At 34.8% G+C, this 7418-nt stretch overlaps 1 pseudogene; it reads left to right on the forward strand.

The window, feature by feature from the left end:
• The first annotated feature begins 730 nt into the window (after positions 1 to 730).
• Positions 731 to 5313, forward strand: LOC140822867 (NAP1-related protein 2-like; annotated as a pseudogene).
• Positions 5314 to 7418: the final 2105 nt, after the last annotated feature.

Below are 7418 nucleotides of genomic sequence, written 5' to 3' on the forward strand. Positions count from 1 at the left end.
ATTAAGGCGTGCATTTGCGTACACACATGAAAACAATTTGAGATGCGAAGAATGTTGGCGAAAAGACACGAACACTTGCTGCGTTTTTCCCCTTCAAATTCACGTAAAGTGCTCCCAAACATGGTGTGTGTGTGTGCTGTGGTTGCTAGGGAAAAGAACCCTAGGACTATTGGTGAAGGACGCGTGAGTTTTGATTGAGTTTAGGGCTTGGAAGCCTTTCAAGTTGATATAAATAATTGGGTTGGGGTTTAGGCCCAACAACCTAGGTATAATAAGCCCATTAGGTCCATTAGATAGTAAGAAACTTATTTTGTTTAGGAAAGTTTTTGAAAACATTAGCCGAGTCTCGAAAAAGTCCTTATTTTCATCAAAAATCGATTATTAGTTTAAAATACGACTGGACACGTAAAAAAACCTCAAAAAGATACCATTTCCGAGAATAACATATTAAATAACTATATATTAAATAATTAAATATAATAATTTAATAAAAATATTTTCCGTTTACATTCTATCACATCTGTGTTCCTCGATCGCATCTCGAGTAACTCTTAAAAGCATAGTTTTATGTATTCTAATAGAAAAATATTTTTTAAACATATAAACATGCATGCCTACCACATTTAATTAATTTTAATCAATCAAAAATTGAATAAAAAAACATGATATAAATTAGCTTTCTTAAAATAACTGATCTTGAATCTCATTCACACGCAGAAACTCTCCACTCACACTATTATTTTTCTTGTTAGTGTAAATCATAATTCAAATAGAATCGATTTCACAAGGAAAGCCCAAACATAATTGATGGTTTCATTCTCATTTCACCTTTATAATTGGAAATTCTAGCGCCAATTTTAGAACCATGTTCGTTGGCAGCACTCACTATATATAGCTATTCAATATGAAAGGGTAGGGTTTAAGAAAAACCCTTGTCGAAACAACGGAACCCAGTCACAATTTCCTTTTCTTCCTCCCATTTGTAGGGTTTCGAAGAAGCATGGGGGCAGACAAGGGGAAGAAGCGGAAATCGGGGCAAGCAGAGGAGGAGAACGACGGCGCGGAGCACGTTGACGGAGACCTGGTTATTTCTATTGAGAAACTTCAGGAAATTCAAGAGGAGCTTGAAAAAGTATATTATAATTTTATTCAGTTGTCCTGGAATGAGTTTTTCTTGGTTATGTTAATGTTTCAGCTGCCTCTGCAAGAAAGATTCAAGAATTTTTTTTTGGAAGGTTTTCGTTTTTGTCTGGGGGGTTTTTGAAACACGAATTTTCTCGCTTTCTTGTGTTATACTATGGCTCTGAAGAATTTTTGAAAAGGACGCATTGTTCTAAACTGAGTTAAATGGGATTATGTTGTATTAAGAGGTGGTTTTTTTTTTTTGTCAAAATATGTCCATCTTACACGAGCTTCAGAAATTTCTAGTTCTTTGTGCCTGTTCATCCAAACGCTGTGTGCCAAATAAATCCTAAAAAATCCTCACATTTTCACATTGATAGGATATTTTGAATTTGTTTGGGTATATGCATGCATTTCACAGAATCAAAGATACGGAAGATCATAAATCATAAGGGGAGAGTTGTATGTCTTATATTAAGATGTGTAATGGATAATTCTTCTAAATTACTTTATCTGTGGAGTACTTAGCTTCTCGTAATCTCATTCAGACTTTTACATTTTCTTACTTACTAATTACCAATTATAGAGTTTTGCCTCAATTGATGAAAGATTGTTAGGAGATTAGTATAAAAATAATATATTCTTTTGCATTCTAATTCCAAGATTTTGTATCTTAAATTTGTGCCAGACATCTAAATCTCTTAGCTTCATGTGTGTGCTAGATTTTACTGATTTATATCAGCAAAGAAAATGTCTTTGCTTGCTTAAAAGAAGCTTGTAATGCTTTTATCGTTGCTATAATTCTTTTTCCTTGCTGCATAATACGTGCTCAAAACTGTGTCGCGATTTCACTTTTTTCTTTGTAAGTTAATTTTTTAATGTCTAACCTTCTGATTAGCACTCAGGATCTTGCAGACACTAATCTGAAATATTGATATAGTATCAGCGTCGTTAAAGTGATTAAAAATTTCTAAAGATTTGCTAATCGTCACAGATAAGCAGTGATTTTTTTTAACATTTAGATTTGGTTTCTATAAGCAATCAATCATGCATTTTAACATATGTACTGCATTGTTGTCTATATTTTTCATCCTGTTTCTGGTGATATTGGTCTGTGTTAATGTGTGGCGTTGATAGTGCCATAAATTGTCCTAAGGAGTTTCATGGATGGTGTGTACATTTTGTTAGCGGCAGTAGATTGATTTCATGGCACAGAGGTTCATCTCTTTTCATTTTTGAATGCATATTTATTCTGAAGTGATCAGAAATACACAATTAAAATCTCCGATGAACTACAGTGACACAATTATGTTTCTTTGGTGCTTTCAGATCAATGAAGAAGCAAGTGAAAAAGTCTTAGAAGTGGAACAGAAGTACAATGAGATACGTAAGCCAGTCTATGATAAGAGAAATGACCTCATAAAATCCATTCCTGATTTTTGGTTGACGGCGGTTAGTCTTCAAGAAAAAGAAACTTCATATTGGCAAGACCTTTCACCACTTTAAATGTCTGTTTCTCTGTGATTGACAATTGCCTCTTTTTACAGTTTCTAAGTCACCCCGTCCTCAGTGAACTTTTGACTGAAGAAGACCAGAAGGTTAAAGTTTTCTCCCTTTTCTTCTCACTTTTAAGCCGTTGTTGCTCTTACAAAAGGTTCTACAAAGCATGAATATTTGCTTTATTTAACCAGATGATCTTTTTTCCCTAATGTGATCAAATGGCTTCCTTTGTTCCTGTTAGATATTCAAGTACTTGAATAACCTTGAAGTGGAAGATTTCAAAGATGTTAAATCTGGATACTCGATTACATTTGTGAGTCTCCACTTTTTTTCTTCCCTGTAGCAGTTCTTAGATCACCAAAATTTTAAATTTTTGTTTAGTTAATTTTTTGTTGTTGATGGTTCGCAATAATTATTTGGTGTTCCCTGCAGAATTTCAAACCCAATCCATATTTCAAGATACTAAGCTCACAAAGACTGTTACCTTCCTCGAGGAGGGAACAACAACTATAACTGCCACATCAATAAAATGGAAAGAAGGCATGGTAAGCTTTTGAGTTTTGGATTTAAAGATAATGAAAATTTTACTGAATTTTGATTCATTGTGCATGCTTTGCTTTTGTAGGGAATTCCTAACGGCGTTGCTGAAGATAAGAAAGGAAACAAACGATCTCATTCTGAGGAAAGGTCGATCCTTCTCTATTGCTTTAATTTTTTTCGTCCTTGATGTGGTAGGAGACGATGAGGTTCCTTAACAATCTGCCGGCCTAAATTTTCATGGACAGAGTTAGTCATCTATAAATAACTGTTTTTCAAGTTCACATCATGTCTTTTCACTTATATGAAAATCATTGGTACCCTGCTAAAAAAAGAGTTTTGCATATCAGGGCTTATCATATTTTTGTATCATTGTATGATTTTTTTCCCATCAATGCTCTGTTGATATATAATATTTTCTGAAGGAGGGTGTTATGGACTTATGGAACTGGTGATAATCAATGTTCCTTATCAATTGTCATTATTACAAAATAACTTACTAATTTGGAATTCTTAGTTATAATATCATAAAGAAGTAAGATACTATATATCTAAAAATTTATCAATGATAAATTGATAGAACCTTTAAAAAGTGGTAAGGAAGATATTTGTCACAAAAAGGTGGAGACGAGGACGGAGTAGAGCTCGAGCTCAGTTGGTTCGGGCGCAGGTGCACTCATGGGCGAGATGGTGGAGGGAAACTCGAAGGGGCTAGTTGGAGAGACACCAAAATACAGTTTAAGGCCTAGAAAATATAGGAATTAAATTGTAATTCTTGCCTATAAATTTGTAGATTATCTGGGATCTTCCTTGTAATTTAGAATTTAGGTGTGCACCTTATCTTTACTAGGGCTTGGGCTACATCAGGTCCACCATAGGTTTTTATTTGCAATAAAATAAATGGCATGATGCCATCCTTAAAAAAAATAAATTGTGATTTGTAATTTGCTTTATTGCGAAGATATTCACAGATTCTTCATTAACATTGAGATTGACAGCATTCTTTGGTTATTAGTGGATGCTGCTGTTTAAAGCACAGTGCTTCTACTAAGATTGGGTTTTTGTGAATAAGATGCAGTTTACTGATTCTCAGATCCATTTTAACAGAGATAGATTCCCTTTTCAGTTAACTATAATTGTGTTAATTTTAGTCACTTATACCAATCACGTTGGGCAATGCAGCTTCTTTGCATGGTTCAATGACACCCAACATAAGGGGGATATGGTTGAAATTCACGATGAGGTACACTGGGTCTCAATCGGATTTTTTTTTTCAAATTTTTTAGGAGCTCAAGTAACTTTAATCAGCACTTCCAACCGTGTTTCTGTTTCTTATATTTTGAAACCTCTGTTTTTAGCAGGTTGCTGAAATCATCAAGGATGATTTGTGGCCAAATCCTCTCACATATTTTAATAATGTACGGTTGATTTTTTACTCCTTTTTCAATCTTGTTTTATACTAGCAAATGCAACTTTATTGCATATGCTCAACTTTATATATTCTACTTGCTTTTTATTTATTTATTTATTTGTTTTTTTTACCGTTTTTAACTCCTGCCTATAGGATGCTGATGAAGAGGAATTTGAGAGGGACGACGAATTTGAGATGGACGACGATGACGACGAGGTAAGTGTGGAAAATTGCCGTAATTACCTTTTTCTCCCGCTGTTATATAGATTACAATGGGCTGCGAACATTTTTAGAAAGATATTTATATTAGATGACTCCACACTTATCCCAATATACCATGTCTTTGCAGGAAAAGGGTAGTGACGGACCTGAAGAAGATGACGATGATGGCGAACAAGATGATGTTGACGATGACTAAGCTGAAGATTGAGACAAAGGCAACCCGAATATTTTAGGTAGTTTGTTATCATGGTTTTCGCTTTTCAAACGTTAGCGTTTGCATACTGGCCTTGAGGTTAAGAGGGATATATGATAATCTACTTCGTTTGAGCCCGTGTCTCTATGCACTTTTGTATTGACCGTCCCTTCTATAAAGTCCAATGTTATTTCCTTGTTTTTCATGGTCCTGTAGAAACAGGAACGGGTACGAACCCGGGAATTTTAGTCGCTTTTGCTTCTAGCTGTGTAAATACTGCCTGTGTCTTGTTCAGTGGAGCTGATTTTGTATCTTGCATACTTCTTGATTTTTGTGTGTTATCCTTGTTCAAAGAGCCGTGTAGATCTATCTTCCCGTGCTGTTTTAATTTGACACTCTGTTCTGATATGCATATTATGTCAGCTGAGGCGTGCATGGTTAGAATAGTGTTGTCAATGAAATGCTAGCTCATTTGACGGTAAGATGTAAGTTTGAGACGAAATCTGGGGTTCGAGATCCAATTGTGAGTGACAACTTGACATCCAATTGTTACAAATTATTCTGGCCAAACAAATTTATATACAGGAATTTGATATTGATTCAATCTAATTGGCTAGAAGCTAAATTAAATTTCTTAAATTTTGTAAAGTGTAACTTACTTTCAGTATTATCCATATCAAGTTACGCTATAATCTTTTACTAATTTATATAAATTATTATTAAATTAAATATGAAATTAAGCATTTAATAAATTTTAAAAAATCTTATATAAATTATAATTATAATTTTACATCCAACGTGTATTTTCAATTAAATAAAGGGGACAAAAAACTTTTGTTCAAATACAATTATGTAAACTTTAACCTTCGATCGACTGTTTCAAATACCTAGTGGCGTCATCTTTGTCATGCTTACGTATAGTTTCTAAATTCATCTTATAAGATTTTTATGAGGTCAAAATATTCTAAAAAGCTAAAATAAAAAGAGAAGACAATAAATATAAAGTAAAACTACAGGTCGCATAAAATTAATGACACAATCAGTAAAGAACTTATTTATGTTAAAAATAAATAAATGTCTTGGATAAAAAAAATTAATTGAATTAGCAATAAGAAAAAACTTGTATGAGACGGTCTCATGGATCGTATTTTGTGTGACAGATCTCTTATTTAGGTCATCCATGAAAAATATTAATTTTATTCTAAGAGTATTACTTTTTATGCTGAATATCGGTAGGGTTGATCCGTCTCACAGATAAAGATTCGTGATACCGTCTCATAAGAGAGACCTACTCTAACACATTGTATAATGCACATACGAAAATAGCTAAAAATTTATTTTTGTGATAGTTAAACAAATGAAAATCGAATCTAAAATTAATCAAAACAGTCAGACGAAGAAACATTAATAAATCGTTTTGCGCCAATTTCGGCTTTTTTTAACAAAAAATACTATGCGATATGTGTGCAAAAAGATGGAGGAGTTCGAGCCAGTGAGGGAGGAGATGGCATAATTAATATTCATTGGAATATAATACACTATTCTTGGATCATGAAAAATGGATTCTAACTTGCTCCTTTCTGCTATAATACGTGGTTTTACTGAGAAAGTTGGCCTTGCTTGGCCAACTCCCAAATTTTGCTGCGATGGTCTTGCTATTTAATTTGGTTGGAAAAAGATATGCACTGACGAATGATTTTGTGATTCACAAATCGATTGCAGTCGGATGCTGTTATCTGATAATCGGTGGGCTTGCATCTCAATGTTAAATTTTGCAAGGTCGAAGAAGAAAAAGCCTCAGGGGTTGGGATCATAGCAATTCTAGCGATCACGTGCTGTCACGGGAAATGGAGGTGATGCCCCGGTATGTCCCGGGTCATCAACGGGTCCCGGGGATTTTCGGGTCATGGGTCAGGCCCATGAATGATGCCCGAGTCAGAACAGTAAGTACGGTGATTAAGAGCCTATCCCCCGAGTTGTTGAGATAGGACGTGGCACCCGAGTTCTAAGCACTGTTATCTCTTCTGACACCTCGAAGCAAGAGAGCAATTAATGACGTTGACTTAATAGAATGCATGCGGCCGACCTGTTCCTTTTTGGTTAACATTAATGAGTGAATGGACAGATGGGATACAATTAATGTGTGATTTGACATGTCAGAACAATAGGGTATAATCAGCCACCCTACTGCATTTAAGGCTCGTACACCCCAAAAAGAGCGAGGTCATCATTATCTCCTCCACTATAAATACCAGGTTTTGCATTTATTCATTCATCCCAATATTAATGAACACTTAATGCTCTCATTTATTACACACCAATCATCACAGCCATCACTTGGCTACATTGGTTTTCTTGCTTGAGTATCCTGCTGACTTAAGCATCGGAGTGGCCACGCCGGATACCCTTCCGGCGCCCATTCACGTGGTTGTT

Source organism: Primulina eburnea, chromosome 2 (genome assembly GCF_022965805.1).
Source record: "Primulina eburnea isolate SZY01 chromosome 2, ASM2296580v1, whole genome shotgun sequence".
In the NCBI taxonomy this organism is placed as follows: domain Eukaryota; kingdom Viridiplantae; phylum Streptophyta; class Magnoliopsida; order Lamiales; family Gesneriaceae; genus Primulina; species Primulina eburnea.